This window comes from Bombina bombina, chromosome 1 (genome assembly GCF_027579735.1).
Source record: "Bombina bombina isolate aBomBom1 chromosome 1, aBomBom1.pri, whole genome shotgun sequence".
Classification (NCBI taxonomy): Eukaryota; Metazoa; Chordata; class Amphibia; order Anura; family Bombinatoridae; genus Bombina; species Bombina bombina.
Window position 1 is genome coordinate 1,181,075,457 of NC_069499.1, and position 19,855 is coordinate 1,181,095,311.

At 41.7% G+C, this 19,855-nt stretch overlaps 1 protein-coding gene across 1 annotated transcript in view; it reads left to right on the forward strand.

Moving 5' to 3' along the window:
* ACE (angiotensin I converting enzyme) overlaps nucleotides 1-19,855 on the forward strand; it is a 186,981-nt gene that overhangs the window by 105,809 nt on the left and 61,317 nt on the right. The window lies entirely within an intron of this gene.

Genomic DNA, 19,855 nt, shown 5'->3' on the forward strand with positions numbered 1-19,855 from the left:
ATCCGTACAAAATGATAAGGTCACAGTCAGGAACGCCTGACGCGTTTCGCCCATGCGTAGTTGCGCTTCTTCGGAGGCTAATTAGAAACTGACAGTGAAAGCTTTTAAACACTTATCTCACCAATCCTGGAGGGGCTTAAAGGGACATGAAACCCACATTTTTTCTTTCGTGATTTAGAAAGAGCATGTCATTTTAAACAACTTTCTAATTTACTTCTATTATCTCATTTGCTTCATTCTCTTGATATCACTTGCTGAAAAGCATATCTAGATATGCTCAGTAGCTGCTGATTGGTTGCTGCACATAGAGGCCTTGCGTGATTGGCTCACACATGTGCATTGCTATTTCTTCAACAAAGGATATCTAAAGAATTGAGCAAATTAGATAATAGAAGTAAATTGGAAAGTTGTTTAAAATTTCATGCCCTATCTGAATCATGAAAGTTTAATTTTGACTAGACTGCCCCTTTAAGTATAAGCCAATCAGTATAGCGCCACTGGACAACAGAACAACAAAACAACAAATCATGTGTTGTATAGCAACCACTCCGTGGATGAAAAGTTATTGTAAAAATAATAATCATCATTATTATTATTTTTACATTTATTTATTTTTATTGCTTTGGTTCTGTCTATTCAGTACCTCATTTGTCGTACTCTGCATTTTTATTGTTGTTATTATTTCGACATTGTTTTTGTGTTTATTATGCTTAGAGTACTGTGATAGCAATAACTTTTTATCCACGGAGTGGTTGTTATACAACACATGATTTGTTGTTTTGTTGTTCTATTGTCCAGTGGCGCCATACTGATTGGCTTATACTTAAGCCCCTCCTGGATTGGTGAGATAAGTGTTTAAAAGCTTTCACTGTCAGTTTCTATTAGCCTCTGAAGAAGCGCATCTACGCATGCGCGAAACACGTCAGGCGTTCCTGACTGTGACCTTATCATTTTGTACCGATATTTGGACTTCCAATAAATATAACTTTCCAGCATACGATTTTGAGTCAGTATATCCTATTGTTACATTATACTTTGTGACCACTTAAACACAGATAACGCTAACTGAGCTCCTTAGCTACTAAAGTTACTTTCCATCTACCTGTGTATATGTGTACCCGACCCCTCCCTACTGCAATTAACCATAACCAAGATCCCCCCTCCCATAGCCTTTACCTATAATGGTTGATATGATCCATCCCCACTACAATAACCATCTTTATGCTAACCTTCTCCCCACACTGTCACCTAAATAACAGCCCCCGTTTATGACCATCCCCTCTCTAAATGTTACCTCCACACAACCACCCTCATCATTAATGACCTTCTATGTGATTCCCTCCCCTCTTTTTTCCCCTGCTGAAACCACCCTTACTCTTAATTATTTTTTCACTACACTAAAAGGTGTTCTAAAGAATATAAAAGACACAGGGACCTATCTATCAAGCTCCGAAAGGAGCTTGATAACCCGTGTTTCTGGCGAGTCTTCAGACTCACCAGAAACAGCAGTTATGAAGCAGCTGTCACAAAGACCGCTGCTTTATAACCCTGTCCGCCTGCTCTGAGCAGGCGGACAGGAATCGCAACAATTCAACCTGATTGAGTACGATCGGGTTGATTGACACCCCCTGCTGGCGGCCCATTGGCCGCGAGTCTGCGGGGGGCGGCGTTGCACCAGCAGCTCTTGTGAGCTGCTGGTGCAATGCTGAATACGGAGAGCGTATTGCTCTCCGCATTCAGCGATGTCTTGCGGACCTGATCCGCACTGTCAGATCAGGTCCGCAAGACATTTCTTAAATATGCCTCATTGTGTACACCTCAGACAATATCTATCATAGGAGACTACTAACTCACAGTCTCGGATTACATCAAAGGCAGAAAACAAACAGACAAACAGCGTAAGTGCTAAAGATCAAAAACCTTTAAATTTTGAAATGTGTATAAAACCAAATTTATTATGAGCATCTCAAAATATATATAATATTCTTTAGTAATCATTAGTGAACTTTAACCACAATGTGTACATTATATTTCAATATACAGTAATACATCTGTTGGAAATGTGCCAAGACAAAAATGTATATATAGTACTATAAATGCAACTTGCCTCTCAGCCCTGTCACCAAGTTCCCCCTGTGTAAAATCCTTTATGGTATAACAGACCAATGTCTCAGCAGCAAAGTCTCTGTCAGTATTCTTACATACCCTTATAAACAGTGCTAACTCATAAATAACTCTACGGGACAACTAATTGTCTATGCATTTTAGCCCGGTAGTGGCTGCTGAGATGTTGGTCTGTTTTTTTTTTTTAAAACTTTATTTTTGAAATTTTTCAAAGAGGAACTTGGACAGCTCCACACAACATTTGGCCATAACAATCATCATAAAGCTTAGTGTAAGCAACAATAAACAGTTTCAACAATATAGGTGAGTCAATTTTGAGTCCAATAAGTTTGTTTCCTGAGCTATATGGCGCAGCCAAGCCTCATTTAAAACATGAACAAATAAAACATTAAAACAACAATTAGTGGTCAATGTCGGCCAAAGTGTAGGGTTGAGGTCCGAAGGCGTTGTATCTTTGATTACATTAAATTACCTGCTAGCATCAGGTTAGGGATTGGCCTACAACAATACATGTTTCTCTTTCTTTGGTCCTGATCAGTGCTTTCACTCAAGATGCAGAAACTGGAAAAGCGGTTGGGTGCATTAACAAGAATAATTAAGCTTAATAGGACAAGTGTCCCATTTCATGGAGAAGTATGTGGCGGCGGATGAGTGCAGTCTCAGTCTATGAGCCTTCTCGCCCAAGCAACAGTTCATTTGATGTCACTGTCTTAGTCCATCAAGTGTCTGAATCAGTTCCCTGTAGGCACCAGCGACCATGTAGATTCTCATTCAAAATAAATGTAGAATGTTGGAAGGGTTGTAGCAGTTTTTTCCTTAGACCACCTGGTAGGTAAAGTAAATATGCCTCCCACTTAACTATAAATGCCTTTATTCTAGCCTCACGGTCCCCCTGGGTATCTGCTTGCTCTATCAGCAGTTGTTGATATAATGTGTGGGTAAGCTTTTTGAAGGGAGGTTCTCTAGTTCTGGCCCAGTATTGTAGAATTAATTTCCTGGCCATCAGCACGACTAGATTTAGGAATCTTTGATGGTTATGAGTTAGGGAAGCGTCCTGTAAGAATAGTATTTGTGCTGCAGTCAAGTTTATGTTAGTTTTAAGTATTTTAGACAGCCAAAATTTAACCTTGCCCCAAAATCTCCGCACCTTGGGACAGCCCCAGACCAGGTGTACCAGATCTGGGGTGGGTATTGAACATTTGGGGCATTCATCCACTGCGTCTTTAACCCATTTAGATCTAACTTTGGGAGTTATGTACGCTTGATGCAATATCTTTATTTGGGATTCACGTAAGTAGGAGGAGAGTGTAGCTGTTCTGACTGCTAGTATGCTATGTGTGATTTGGTCTTGTGTGACCTCAGGAATCCCCTGTCCCCGCCACCTGAGTACAATATTCGGCATTGTTTGCGTCTCATGATACGTCATTATTAGTTTATAAATGGGTGTGATAGAGTGTGTTCCTTGAGAGGCTAGAGTGCAGAGGGTAGCAATCTTGGTTATATCTAAGGACGCCAAACCTTCCATTAATAGACTCTGGACATAGTGTCGGCTCTGAAAGTAGGCGAACCTGTGTGCGCTAGGGAGACCATATTGTGCTTGTAGATCTGGGAAAGAGATTATTTGATGTGTTGTGGGGTTAATCAGCTGGGCTACCTTTGTCAATCCCTGACGTTCCCAATCTTTAAAGACAGCTGTCGTGTATCCCGGTATGAAGTTTGGGTTTCCTTGAAGAGGTAAGTATTTGCTGAGTGCAAATGTCATCCCCCATGTTTTACAAAGTCCAGCCCATGCCCTCAGCGGGTCCCTGAATAGTATGTTTTGCTTGATATGTGGGGGAAGGGATGATAACGGGGTGTGCGGCAAAAAAGCGGGGTGTATGGGAGCTAGCAATTAATTTTCCATTGGGGGGCAGAAATAATCTGAATGTGCCAACCAACCCACAATCACCTTTACTAGGGATGCCCAGTTATACCATTTGAGATTTGGGAGACTAAGCCCACCCGAACTAATTGGCATTGCCAAGTGTAACCTGTTGATCCTTGGTTTCCCATGTCGCCACACAAATGCGCCAAACAGGGTTGCCAGGTCATCTAGGTCTCGCTTTGTTAATAAGACAGGAAGCATCTGGAGAGGATAAAGCAATTTTGGTAGGATAATCATTTTTAAAAGCTGGATTCTACCCGTGAGGGACAGTGGCAGGTTTCTCCATCCTTTCACTTGATTTTGAATGAGGGCTATTGTTTTGCCTATGTTTAGGTGGTATAGTTTATTAGTATCCACATGGAGGTGGATCCCCAAGTATGTGAAATGTCCTGGAGTTATTTTCAGATCAGTGCCTTGTAGTGGGATTTTTTGAGTATTGAGTAACCATGTTAGTTCCGATTTGTCTATGTTTATTTTGTAGCCTGATATTTCACCGAATTTAGTTAATTTATGCAACAGTTTGGGTACATTGGTGTGAGGGTTAGGAACATATAGGAGAAGGTCGTCAGCGTAAAGTGATAAGTGTATGGTTTGTCTATGGATTTTCAGACCTTCGCTGCTTTGACGAATGTAACATGCCAGGGGCTCTATTGCCAAATCAAAGAGCAACGGGGACAGGGGGCACCCCTGCCTAGTCCCTCTTTCCAGAAGAAATGACGGGGATGTTTGGCCATTAACAATTACTGAGGCCATGGGCAAGGTATATAATTGTTGGAGCACATTGAGGAAGTTCCCAGATATGCCAAATTTTTCTAAGGAGGTATAGAGGTGGTCCCATTCTATTCTATCAAACGCCTTCTCAGCGTCAATGGCGAGAAGGCATGCGTCTGTATTAGGTCTTTGAAAGTCATGGTAATATGAGTTGTTGTAATGAGATATGACAGCTAGCGTTTTCCTGATGTTAACTACTGAGGTGCGGCGTTTGACGAAGCCAGTCTGGTCTGGGTGTATTATGTCTGGGAGCATTTCCGCTAGTCTTCTCCGCTAATATCTTTGTGAACAGTTTGTAGTCGCTGTTGAGCAAAGAGATCGGTCTGTATGATGAGGGAAGCGTGTGGTCCCTGTTCGGTTTAGGGATTATGCATATGTTAGCGTCTGTGAATCTTGCGTCTGGTGTCGATGCGCCTAGTAGGTAGATAGTGTAGGTGTCTGCCAGTACTGGGGCTATATCCGGACTTAGAATCTTGTAATATTCTATCGGTAGTGAATCTGGGCCTGCAGCTTTCCCTAACTTTGAACTACCAATGGCACGTATCACTTCTTGTATATGGATGGGGGAGTTAAGGCTGTCTTTTTGAGCATCAGACAGTCTAGGTATTGTAACGCTGTGCCAAAATGTGTGTTTATCCTCTTCTTTTATGATCTGTTTAGTTTATAGAGATTTGTAGTAGTCTGTAAATACTTTCATTATGTCCTTGGTTTTTGTCTTAAGGCGCGTTCCGGACCTAATTGCAGCTATGATGGACTTAGGCGTATGGAGTCTCACCATATTTGCTAGGAGCTTTCCAGCTTTGTTGCCGTGGTGGTAAAACCTACCCTGTCTATGTAGATTAAACCTGTGATCAAGAATGTGCAAGTGTGTGTCTCTCTCTTTTTTGGCGTCATAGTATTTCTGGCGATTCGTTAATGTAGGGTTAGTTAGGTAGGCGTTATAAGCATTAGTTAGCTCTGAAAGGAGCTGATTAGTGACTTTTTTTTGAGACTTAAAATGGTGTGCTGTGTATGCAGTGATTTTGCCTCTTATAACTGCTTTAGAGGCATGCCAAAACAAGTCAAGGTTATCCCTATGTTGTCCATTGTCGAAGGTATATTCCAGCCAGAACACCTTCAGGTGTTGTCTAAAATCTGCATTAGTGTACAGGGAGTGCAGAATTATTAGGCAAGTTGTATTTTTGAGGATTAATTTTATTATTGAACAACAACCATGTTCTCAATGAACCCAAAAAACTCATTAATATCAAAGCTGAATATTTTTGGAAGTAGTTTTTAGTTTGTTTTTAGTCTTAGCTATTTTAGGGGGATATCTGTGTGTGCAGGTGACTATTACTGTGCATAATTATTAGACAACTTAACAAAAAACAAATATATACCCATTTCAATTATTTATTTTTACCAGTGAAACCAATATAACATCTCAACATTCACAAATATACATTTCTGACATTCAAAAACAAAACAAAAACAAATCAGTGACCAATATAGCCACCTTTCTTTGCAAGGACACTCAAAAGCCTGCCATCCATGGATTCTGTCAGTGTTTTGATCTGTTCACCATCAACATTGCGTGCAGCAGCAACCACAGCCTCCCAGACACTGTTCAGAGAGGTGTACTGTTTTCCCTCCTTGTAAATCTCACATTTGATGATGGACCACAGGTTCTCAATGGGGTTCAGATCAGGTGAACAAGGAGGCCATGTCATTAGATTTTCTTCTTTTATACCCTTTCTTGCCAGCCACGCTGTGGAGTACTTGGACGCGTGTGATGGAGCATTGTCCTGCATGAAAATCATGTTTTTCTTGAAGGATGCAGACTTCTTCCTGTACCACTGCTTGAAGAAGGTGTCTTCCAGAAACTGTCAGTAGGACTGGGAGTTGAGCTTGACTCCATCCTCAACCCGAAAAGGCCCCACAAGCTCATCTTTGATGATACCAGCCCAAACCAGTACTCCACCTCCACCTTGCTGGCGTCTGAGTCGGACTGGAGCTCTCTGCCCTTTACCAATCCAGCCACGGGCCCATCCATCTGGCCCATCAAGACTCACTCTCATTTCATCAGTCCATAAAACCTTAGAAAAATCAGTCTTGAGATATTTCTTGGCCCAGTCTTGACATTTCAGCTTGTGTGTCTTGTTCAGTGGTGGTCGTCTTTCAGCCTTTCTTACCTTGGCCATGTCTCTGAGTATTGCACACCTTGTGCTTTTGGGCACTCCAGTGATGTTGCAGCTCTGAAATATGGCCAAACTGGTGGCAAGTGGCATCTTGGCAGCTGCACGCTTGACTTTTCTCAGTTCATGGGCAGTTATTTTGCGCCTTGGTTTTTCCACACGCTTCTTGCGACCCTGTTGACTATTTTGAATGAAACGCTTGATTGTTCGATGATCACGCTTCAGAAGCTTTGCAATTTTAAGAGTGCTGCATCCCTCTGCAAGATATCTCACTATTTTTGACTTTTCTGAGCCTGTCAAGTCCTTCTTTTGACCCATTTTGCCAAAGGAAAGGAAGTTGCCTAATAATTATGCACACCTGATATAGGGTGTTGATGTCATTAGACCACACCCCTTCTCATTACAGAGATGCACATCACCTAATATGCTTAATTGGTAGTAGGCTTTCGAGCCTATACAGCTTGGAGTAAGACAACATGCATAAAGAGGATGATGTGGTCAAAATACTCATTTGCCTAATAATTCTGCACTCCCTGTATAAATAAGATGGGAACCTCCAGGTCTTTTTAGTAGGTTCTGTTCTAAAGGGTTGGAGCTTTATCCGTATTGGAGCGTGATCAGATATTGTGATTGGGAGAATAGATGTGTCTAATATGTTTGGGGTAATTTGCGGGGAAGTGAGAAAACAGTCTATACGTGAGAAAGTATGATGTGTCTTAGAGACATACGTATAATCTCTTTGATCAGGATGTTGAGATCTCCACAGATCCTGCAGCCCTAGTCCATCTCTAAACATGGATATAATTTGTATTTCTTGTTTGTGTTTGGGATGTATTCCCCTCTTTGCGCTAGGTTGGGATGGGTCAAGAAACCTGTCTAGCGGGTGTGCCTGTGCCATGTTGAAGTCTCCCCCCACTATTACTGGCGAGTCTGAGTGTTGGGCAATGAGGGACTGTAAGGATGACCAGAAAAGCTGATCAGAGTGATTTGGGCCATAAACATTGCATAGTTGAAAAATATGTGTGTTTATATGAAATGAAGTGAAAATGTAACGGCCTTGCTTGTCAATCTTTGTGTTGGAAAAGGTTATGGGTAATTGCTTGCGTATCAGGACTGCCACCCCACATTTCCTCCCCTCAGACGGTGAGTATAGAATTTGCCCAACCCATCTAATTTTTAGTTTTTCATGCTCCTCTGCAGTAAGGTGTGTCTCTTGCAGTAATGCGATGTCTGCGTGCAGTGATTTTAGATGTTGAAGGATTTTACTCCGTTTGGCTGGAGATGTGATACCCCCCACATTCCAAGATATCACATTAAGTGTCTCAGTCATTTGAGTAGCCACTGAGGGGGCTGGTGCAGCAGGTCTGTTTGTTGGCGTGTGGGGGTGTGTGTTCTAGCAATTAACCAAAGGTCTCGGGGCAACCTAGTTGAATACCAGGGAGGAGGGGGATGGGAAACCAGACTAACGTCATGTACCAAACTCAGTATGTGGTGCAGTATAAATAAAGACTCACGGACAATGCTGGTGATTGGTGACAGGTACAAAGTGTTGGTCACTGGTCTGAGTGTCAGTCTCCAGTCCACCCATCCGCCGAACACAGCCCTTAAATTTCCTGCTAGAAAAAAAGAGAGGTTAGTGCATATAGCAATTTCTAAGCATATGGAAAGAAGGTATCTCTTAGTTAGAGCATTTAAACCACCTGCATCAAGAGTGAGAAAAAGGAAGAACAATCTTAAAAAAAAAATAAAGTAAACAACATCAATAACTTTAAATAACATGTCCCTTAGTGAACCAAGGGGCTCAGAGTCATGGAAGGTCATCCACAGGAGGGTCCATTCCTGAGATAGAAACATGTCCTGAAATGTGGATGTTTTGAGGTTAGTAGCGGCTGCAGCAAAGGAGAGACCCGTGTCCAAGGCCTCCTGTGCCTTGCAACAGTTATTCTGTCCAGGACCTATCATCCCAAGTAGGTCTTGCATTGTCTTGGGGCAAGGATAGATCTATGTATCAGCTTGCGGTTTTTCAGCATCTAGGTAGGATTTCAATTCTTTGGGGGAACGGAAGAACTTATCGCCTTTGGGGGTTTGTAGCCGGAGCTTAGCAGGATACAAAAGTGCAACCTGCCTGCCCTCTTTATACAGTTGAGAACAGTAGGGCGCAAATTCCCGGTTCTCGAGGTCATCTACCTTGTCTTGTAAGGCTTGATTTTGTCGTAACAATTGCCTAAGAGAGGTAGAAGTGTCATTTTGACGGTCCTCCATGTCTGAGATTCTCTGCTCTGCCTGGTTCATCCGTGCAGAAAATTGGCGCACCTCGCTGGTCAAGATGTCCATACCAGCTTGGAGGGATTCCATCTTAGGCAGGAAAAAGGACTTTAATTCTTGCAGTAGGTTGGATGAATCACTCAATGTTAGGCGTGAAGTGTTTGGAGACGGTGGGTTCTCCATCTGAGTCTCTGTATTATGTCGTTGTCTCCTGTCTGTGTGTTTAGCTTTTGTAGTCATCTTACCCTCCAATGTGTTAGATAGAGGTTTGAAGTAGTGATCAACCTTCATATGAAGTGCAGTGAATAGGAGAAGTATAACAACAAAAGTTCAGATGGGTGTTCAAAACTGGAGTTATAGGCCTCTAGATGGCGCTGTTATGTTACAATTGAAGGATGAGGGGCTTGGTAAATATGTGAGACAGGGCCTGCAGCTATATGGATGATTAAAGCAAGCTTATCTGACTGTGGTGTGGTCTAATATTGCAGCCTTATCTCTAACACCTCAGCTCCTCAAGTTTTAGTTCCCTTAGTAGTGCAAATATAATGTTCTGTAACAGTTTCTAACTTGGCACACTGTGTTTCTTAGTGCTGTGGTGTGAATTTTTTTTTTTCCTTCTTTGTTTTTTTTTTTTTTTTTCACCAAGTCTCAGGGTCCCCAAAGTTTCAGACAGTTCGAAGTATGCTATTCAATTAGCCAAGGCAGACAAGTAGGGCTCAGCTCTCCCCCGTGTTGCCTCTATAGTTCCCAGTGTGAAAAAGACCTCTGAGGCGATTAAGTTAGTTATGCCTTACCGGCTTCCTGCAGTCACTGTCTGATAAGCTGTTTCTGTGTGCCTGGCTTCCAGCACTGCCAGGTCGTGTACACTGTCCCTCCTGCAATCGCGCTCCTTACCGGAGCAGTCTTTGTGCCCAGACTGAGCCCGCACGCCAGTTAGTGCTGGAGGAGCCCTTCCAAAATGGCGACCGCGTGTGGGGTAGGTCGCGCCGCGTGGCGGAGTGCAAGATGCTTCCCGGGGCTAGGGCGATCTTCTGCCCTTCACGGCTTACTTTTGGCCAGTTGGAGTGCCTGGGGCAATATCCCAACAAGGCGGTGTCGTGGGAAGGGCGGTTAGCAGCAGATTAGGTAACTTTTATGGAGCTGAGTTACGGAGCTCCTCTTCCCTGCTGCCAGCCGCCAGCTCCGCCTACCGGAAGTCCGAGATGTTGGTCTGTTTTAATGCAAGTTTAATTTTTAGGACTATATATTAGATCATTTTTGCCTTTGAACATTTCCAAGAGAGGTATATAAAATATTATATAGATGTATATGTTTAGATATTCTAAATAAATTTGTTTGTTTTTTCATATTAAAAAATGTTAACTTATTTGATGTTTAGCACTTCCGTTTAATTTCTTTCAGCCTCTACTAATTGGTGTTCTAATTGATGATTCACTGAAACACCGGGTAACTACGAATAAACACAGTAATCCCAGTAGATTTGCATAATCAACAAATGAATGATAAAAAGACAATGCAATAGCACATAGGGGCCGATTTATCAATGTCTGGCGGACATGATACGTTGTAGCGTATCATGTCCGCCAGACATCGCTGTCGGAATTTAACATTAAACAAGCAGTTCTGGTAAACTGCTTGTGCAATGCCGCCCCCTGCAGGCAATGCTGCTAGCAGGGGGTGTCAATCAACCTGATCGTATGAGATTGGGCGGATTAATGTCCGCCACCTCAGAGGAGGTGTACGAGTTAAGGAGCAGCGGTCCTTAAAGAGACATAATACTCATATGCTAAATCCCTTGAAACTGATGCAGTATAACTGTAAAAAGCTGACAGGAAAATATCACCTGAGCATCTCTATGTAAAAAAGGAAGATATTTTACCTCACAATTTCCACAGCACACCAGAGTAAGTTCTGTGTAAAAAGTTATACTTCAGCTGCTGTCCAGCTGCAGGTAAAAAATAAAATAAAAATGAAGAAATGAACTGCAGCCAATCAGCATCAACAGTGCTGAGGTCATGAACTATTTTACTGTGATCTCATTAATTTCACTTAACTCTCATGAGATTTCATAGTAAACTTCCTTAAACGTAGCTCACTCCCTTGCCTGTCCCGGGACAGACATACTGATTTGCTGCTTAAAGTCCTTTGCAATGGGGTTTGAATACTTAGGACATTTTGAGATAAAATATCTTTCCTTTTTACATAGAGATGTTCAGGTGATATTTTCTAGTCAGGTTTTTACAAATATGCTGCATCACTTTCAAGTGTTACAGCATTTGGGTATCAGGGCCCTTTAAGCAGCTGCTTCTTAACTCCTGTTTCCTGCAAGCCTAAAGGCTCACGCAGAAACAGGAGTATTTGGCCCCATTCGGGCCATGATAAATCGGCCCCTTAGTCTGAACTTCAAATGAGAAGTAGATTTTTTTTCGGACAAATTTCAAAGTTATGTCTATTTCCACTCCTCCTGTGTCATGTGACAGCCATCAGCCAATCACAAAAGCATGAACAGTACGCATATTCTGTGAATTATTGCACATGCTCAGTAGGAGCTGGTTACTCAAAAAGTGTAAATATAAAAACACTCTTCACATTTTGTTAATGGAAGTAAATTCAAAAGTTGTTTAAAATTGCTGCTCTGAATCATAAAAGTTTAATTTTGACTTGAGTGTCCCTTTAAATACGTACCCTGTACATCGCTTCAGTCCTAGGCTTTTCTCTGCCGTGATCTCGCTCAAAATAGCGAGATTGCGCTATTTCTGCATGCTCCACGAGTGGGTCACTGCAGAAATAGATTTGCAGAGGTACCGATGCAGAGAGGGCCACTCTGTGGCCCTCTCTGCATCAGACAGCAGTAGTGTCTGATCGTTGGTGGATGGGAGAAGAGTAAGGAGGGAGGCGGGTGGGCAGCCCAATGCTGGAGGAGGCGGGTGGGAGTTGGTGGGACCGCTCGGCCACGCTACAGGGACTAAAAAGAAAACACCAAAAACTGCGTCATTGAGGGGGAAGGAGGGAGTGGGGGCAATGAGGGGGATCCCATGTGGAATCCGTTAACAGAAAGGGATGTGGGAGGGGGAGGAGGGTAGTGTATTAATGAGGGGCAGCTACACTACAAAAAAAATGGGACTTTTATATATATTTTTGTTTTAAATTGCCAATTTTGCAGCAAACTGGGTACTGGCAGACAGCTGCCAGTACCTAAGATGGTGGCAAATAGGTAGAAGGGGGAGGGTTAGAGATTTTTTATGGGAGAGATCAGGGAGGTTGGGGGTAACCTACACTGGAGCAAATATATTTTAAAAAATATATATTAAAAAAAGATGGCTGTGACAATTGTAAGGTGGGGAGGTCAGGGAAAGATCAGGGGGTGGGAATTTGAGGGGGGTCAGGGAGAAATCAGGGGGTGGGATGTGTCAGGTGGGAGGCTGATCTCTACACTAAAGCTAAAATTAACCCTACAAGCTACCTAATTAACCGCTTCACTGCTGGGCATAATACAAGTGTGGAGCGCAGCGGCCTTCTAATTACCAAAAAGCAATGCCAAAGCATATATGTCTTCTATTTCTGAACAAAGGGGATCCCTGTGAAGCATTTACAACCATTTGTGTCATAATTGTACAAGCTGTTTGTAAATAATTTCAGTGAGAAACCTAACATTGTGAAAAAGTTAAAAAAAATTTTTTTATTTGATCGCATTTGGCGGTGAAATGGTGGTGTGAAATATACCAAAATGGGCCTAGATCAATACTTTGGGTTGTCTACTAAAAAAATATATATATACTGTAGTTTTGGTAGGTAAGGCTCTATTTTTGTTTAAATGTAGTGATGGCAAAAATGCTAAAAATGCTCTGGTCTTTTAGGGAAGTTTTTGTCTGAAATGCCCAGTCCTTAAGGGGTTAACCAAGTGCGCTAACCCAACATGAATTATTAATATTTCACATTCCAATTCCAATGTTCTTCACATTGAATAATATGTTCTATTTATTCATGAATACATATTTCTATATATATCTGATACTGTTCTTGTAAAATATATATCTATAACTATATATCCATAGGAATAGATATGCAGGTATTGGTATATACACATATATATAGAGATATGTATTTAAGAATAAAAAGGACATTATCATGTAAGTGAAGAACATTGGAATGTAAAATACATACAGTAAATGTACAGTAAAACACATTTAATACATAAATAAATATGTACACACACACACACATATATATATATATATATATATATATGTGTGTGTATATATATATATATATATATACATATAAAATACTTACATATACATAATTAGACATGTATATGTATGTATCTCTATGTTAAAGCCCTTTGCAGCCTTTTTTTTCTCGAACACCAGAGACCTCATATCTTCGAGCCCTTAAAACCTTTTATTGTATTTTTAAAAAATAATTTTATTAGATAATGTTATTATAAGTGTAACTGTACTTTTAAATGTATTTTTGATGTGTTTTCTGACACTTCTAATTCAAGCGTAACAGTTAACTAGAGCTCTGAAGTCGTGCTAACCCAACGTGCATTAAATTCAATTGTGCTTGAGTGAACACTTTTACTTTCAACTTGTAATATGTGCGTTACTTGCAACGCTCGCAATCTGATATCGCTCATGCAACAGTTAGCACTCCACTCGTAAACTAGCCCATAGTGACTACCCTGTCACCACAATGGGTGACTCATGAGAGATCCAAAACAAGAAGCAGCAAAATGTTGTGGCTAGTGTATATCAATATTGTTTTTAGCCCTTCATCAATAAAGGGCTAGATTACAAGTGATGCGCTAACTGTAGTGAGCGAGCTATATGGGGTATTTCTTGGCTTTTTGCGCATGACAGAAATAGCAGCGTATTACGAGTTTAAAGTAAATACATTTGCTTGAGTGCAATTGAATTTAATGCGCGTTTGGTTAGCACAACTTCAGAGCTCTGGTTAACTGTTACGCGAGACAAAAAAGTTGTACAAAACTCATTGAAAATACATTTAACAATACAGTTACACTCAATAATATTGTCTCATACAAAATATTTAAAAAAAAATTGCATCAAAAAGTTATAAGCTCTCAAAGATATGAGGTCTCAGGTGTTAGAAAAAAATGCCTGCAAAGTGCTTTAACATAGAGATACATACTGTACATACACATGTCTAAATATGCATATGTATGTATGTGTGTGTATGTGAAATAAATGTGATAAGATAATGAGCGTGACAAGTGATTTATAAAATATACTAGAGTGTGAACTAAATACTTATAAAAGTTCATATAAGGATATAAGAACATACATATCCTTATATGAACTTTTATAAGTATTTAGTTCACACTCTAGTATATTTTATAAATCACTTGTCACGCTCATTATCTTATCACATTTATTTCACATTTCTTTGGTTTTGTGATTTTTTGGTATTTGTTATCACCATGTGTGTGTATGTGTATGTGTGTGTGTGTGTATATATATATATATAAATATATATATATATATATATATATATATATATATATATATGTTTATATGTGTGTACATATGTATTTATGTGTGTATATATGTATTTACAGACTAGTACACGTATAAACACATAAATACATATGTATACATATATAGACATAGACATATAAGTGTATATATAATAAGTGTATTAAACCTTTTCTAGTGAAGTAGCTTAAAACATGAAAAATCATATTTATGCAATAATCATATATAATACATTTTTATAGTGTGTGCTTACTGTAAATATTGTACATCTCAATGTTCTTCACATAGGGGAATATGTTTAAATAGCTATTCCTATATATATTTGTATATATCTATACGTAATATAATTATATATATATATATATATATATATAAAGCATATATTTATATATATATATTTATATATCTATATATATATATATATATATATTTATTTTAATAATAAATAGAACATATTCTATGTGAAGAACATTGGAATGGGAAATATCCATAATTCATGTCGGGTTTAGCGCACTTGAATAAATGTGATCGGGCTAGCTTGCGAGTATGGGTGTGTTTTTTTTGCAATTTGCACGCTCCATTGAAGTGTATGGTGGAATATGTTAACAAGGTTGCAATATTTAAAGTTCGCTTGTGTGCTAACTTTTTATTTTCTAAAATGTAATTTTTATTGATTTTTAATAGAATAGAAAAGTGATAGATACAACAACTGTACGAGACAATCGTACATCAAGTACAAACACATCATAGCATTTACGTAATCATTTCAGACATAATGTAAATTTCTATGAAAAGGGAGTCAGTGTCTTGACAGGACATAGGATAGGTGGGGAGGGGGGGGAAGGGAAGGGGAAAAGGGTAGGAAGATACGCTAAGCTGACTTTAAAAGGGGGCTAATTCAGATGTGCAGGGGTGAGGTCAGATCTACTGCTTATGTGGTTAGGGGTGTACTGCCATTTAGGTGTCGAAGGTGGGGAGCCAGAGAGTATCAAATCTGTTTTTCCAATCGGACCAGATAAGCTCAAAGAAATCAGTCCTACCCGAGGCATAATAGATACTCTTCTCCATAGAGTACATGTATGCCATAGTGGATATAATATCCGACCAGGCTGGGGGAAGGGATCTTTTCCAAGATCTCGCTATATTAAGTTTAACAGCTGATAGAAGGTAAATACAGAGTGCACCATAATGTTTGGGTATTTTACATACGCCCAAGTGAAACAGAGCCGTCTCAGGAGTTCTGGGTAGGTTGATACCCAGACTGGTTAATGTGGAGAAACATTTATTCCAGAGAGGTTGGAGTCCTGGACAGCTCCACCAAATGTGGATCATATCTCCTATGTGCGAGCAGTCTCTCCAACAAGTGGGGGAGGCCTCCGGAAATATCTTCGCAAGCCTAGCTGGGACATAATACCAGTGTGTGAGCACCTTGATGTAGGTTTCAAGGATGGTGATGCAATGAAGGGTTTTCTTTGTATAAAGGAGCGTGCGTTGCCACTCCAAAGAGGGTTTCGTAAAGTCTAACCTCCGTTCCCATTTCAGGATATGTTGGGCTTTGTCAACTGGGGCCGCGCCTTCCATAAGGGAATAGTGTAAGGACAATGGTTTGCCTAGTCTGAGCCCCTGTTGCCATCTAGCTTCCCAGATGGTAGGCTGTCGAGACAGAGATGGTTTGAAGCCCCACCTAGATAAGAAACTTGTAACTCTGGAGTATTCAAATTTCATATACAAGGGTGTAGATGGGGTTACGTTGAGATAAGTGTAGAGGGGAAAGGTGGTATGTGGTGGGGTTGACCAAAGGTCCCCCACCTTCGTAATACCTAGCCGAGCCCAAGCGTTTGGATGGGAGTCCGGTAAACCGGACAGAAGACCAGTTATGAAGGTAATTGGGGAAGGGTGGGGGGCTACCTTGGGGTTATGCCTTAGGCGGTCCCAGGCGAGTAGGCATTCCTGTATAATCGGATTAGAGGCACCCAGATTCCTTCTGCAATGGGGTGGTGTCCATATTAGGTCCCTTAACATAAGGTTATGTGGCAGGGAGGCTTGTTCAATAGACCTCCATTTGCTGTCTGAGTCTTTGACACCCCATTGAGAGATGTGGGTGAGCAGAGCGGCATCCGCATACCTAACAATAGAGGGAGAGGCAACCCCTCCGTGTATTTTAGGGTATTGCAGGGCGTTATGAGCAACTCTGGGGGGTTTACCCTGCCAAATGTATTTGGTACAGGCACTCTGGAACTGTACCAAAAGGGTTCTGGGAACTCTTATTGGTAGACACCGGAGTGCATACGTGAGTTTAGGAAGATAGCTCATCTTTAGAGCCGCTATGCGTCCCAACCAGGATACACATTTGAAGTTCCAACGTGTGGGCAGGGATCTTAGCTCGGTCAAAAGTGGTTTGAGATTATCTTCAAGAATTTGAGGGAGAGAGTTGGATAATTTAACACCGAGGTGGGATACGTACTTATGGCTGGGGCTAAACTTATATTTTTTACATAATTTTTTGGAGACCTCCTCGGGAAACCCAGAGGTGTACAATTCAGATTTTGAGTGATTTAATTTATAGTACGACAGGGAACTAAATGTCTCTAAGATAGACAGGAGTCTCAGAATCTCTCGAGAGGGACTGGAGAAGAACAGGGTAGTATCGTCTGCAAATAGGGCTACTTTGTGGACCGTACCGTGTAGGGTGATTCCCGAAATCTCGTTGTCTGTCCTGATGGCCGCAGCCAGAGACTCCATGGCCAGTGCGAATAGGATCGGGGAAAGGGGGCAACCCTGGCGGGTGCCATTAGATATAGGAGATGGAGTAGGGTCAAATCCCAGTCCTCTCACCGAGGCCACTGGGGAGGAATACAAAGCTTTGATTGCCAAGACAATTCGTGCAGGGAACTGGAAGTTCTCTAAGACCCGCCAGAGGTATTCCCATCTGACGCGGTCGAAGGCCTTCTCGGCATCCAGAGAGAGCACCGCAAGTGGCCTATTCAGTCTCTTGGCCTCTAGGAGTATGTTAAGGAGCCTCCTGGTGTTATCTGGGCCTTCTCTTCCTGGTATGAACCCGACCTGGTCTGGGTTAATAAGTGTTGGGAGTAATTTTGCTAGCCGATTAGCCAGGATTTTGGCATAGATCTTAACGTCTGTGTTGATGAGTGAAATGGGTCGATAATTAGCGCAGAGGGTAGGATCTTTGTTGGGTTTGGGAATGGTGATGATAGAAGCCTCAAGGAATTCCTTGTCGAATTTCCCTGTGGACATAGCCTTATTGAAAAATCTAGTAAGCATAGGGGCGAGTTCTGCTAGGTATGTCTTGTAGAAAATGGCCGTGAAGCCATCAGGTCCAGGGGCTTTAAGGGGTTTTAGTTTTTTAATAACCGATTTAACCTCCTGGCTAGTAATTGGGGAGTCAATGCACTCTTTATGGGAGTCATCGAGGGTGGGAAGCTCAAGGGAGTGAAGGAAAGAATCTATGTTTTCCGAGGGGGCTTTCACGGGCGTCACGGTATTGCCGATATTATAGAGTTCAGAATAAAACTTATGAAACTGTTGGCCAATCTGGGAGGGAAGTCGAACTGAACAGCCACCCTGCTTGATCTCATGGATACGAGTGGCACCTGCACGCTGTCTGATTTTATTGGCTAGTAAAGAATCTGCTTTATTGCCCTTTGAGAATAGGAGGTGTTTCAGACGGAGGAGATTGGATTGTGTTTTACGAAATTCTAATTGGCAAATGTGCCGCCTAAGGTCTTCCACCTCAGAGTTGTAGGTTACCGAGTCCGGGATCCGCCGTTGGGTTTCAAGCACCCGTAGTCTGCAATGTGCTTGGGAGAGGGAAAGGCCTGCTTGTCTCCTGAGATGAGCTTGCTTCCGGATGAAAAGGCCTCGTAGAGTAGCCTTAAATGCCCCCCATATAGTATTATCACTAATTTCTGGGGTATCATTGGTCTGGAGGGTGAAGCAAATCTCCTTCCTGATCTATTCCCTAAACGGGACATCCGAAAGGAGATGGTGTGGTAGTCTCCATGGGGCTCTGGTTTTTGTAGTATGACTGGAGTCAATGTCTAAGGTGATAAGGTCACGGTCTGACCACGGGTGAGGTGAATATTCACTGAGCGGACCAGATCCAGGTCAGTGGGGTGGCAGAAAAAGTAATCAAGCCTAGAGTGAGGGTGAGAGAAGTGGGTGAAATCTTTATCTAAAGGATGTAAGGACCTCCAAATGTCAAAATATGTGAACTGGCAAATGATTTCCCGGAACCTACGACTGGTAGGGTCATGGTTGGAGGGGAGTCTCTTAGAGGAGCCTGTTTTCCTATCTATCTTTTCGTCCCATACCATGTTCAGGTCACCGGCGAGAATAACTATGCCCTATTTGACCTTCTCCACATGCAGAAGGACTTTCCTGAGGTATCTGGGTTGAAGTGAGTTTGGGAGATAGACCGAAACGAGGGTATATGTGACATGATCTAAATTACATATAAGGATGAGATATCTAGCCTGAGGGTCTCTGAATATAAAGAGGGGCTTGTAAGCCACTCTTTTGTGTATTAAGACGGCCACCCCTCTGGCTTTCTTTGTGAAGGAAGCCGCCTCAAAAACTGGGAAGTCCTTGGAAATGTGGGGGGAGGGAGTCCGCCATGAGGTGGGTCTCCTGAAGGAAGGCCACGTCCGCTCCGTGGTGACGGAGGGATTGTGATAGGAGGCATCTCTTGCCCACAGTGTTGAGGCCTCTGACATTATGAGTGAGGAGTCTGAGGGAGGCCATTTAGAATTCTTGGGGGGGGGGAGAAGGGTAGAATCAAAGGTAGGTTGGAGGGGGAATGAGGGATGAAGGATAGCAAGTGGAAGTAATCCACCTATGTGTTGCCCTAGAATGGGCACCAGAGATTGGGGGGGGAGTTAACCTTGTCTAAAAGACAGAGGGACTAGTGCAAGTAGCCCCGCTCAACTGTAAGGAAATCACAGAATAGTTAATTAACCATACATAACAACTTGAACTCTAACTTAAATTAGTTACAATAAACATTGAAAATGGAAACAAATCACAATATATGAACCTGACAGTGGTATTGAAATGCATGCCGACAATCTCAAGTGGGTGAG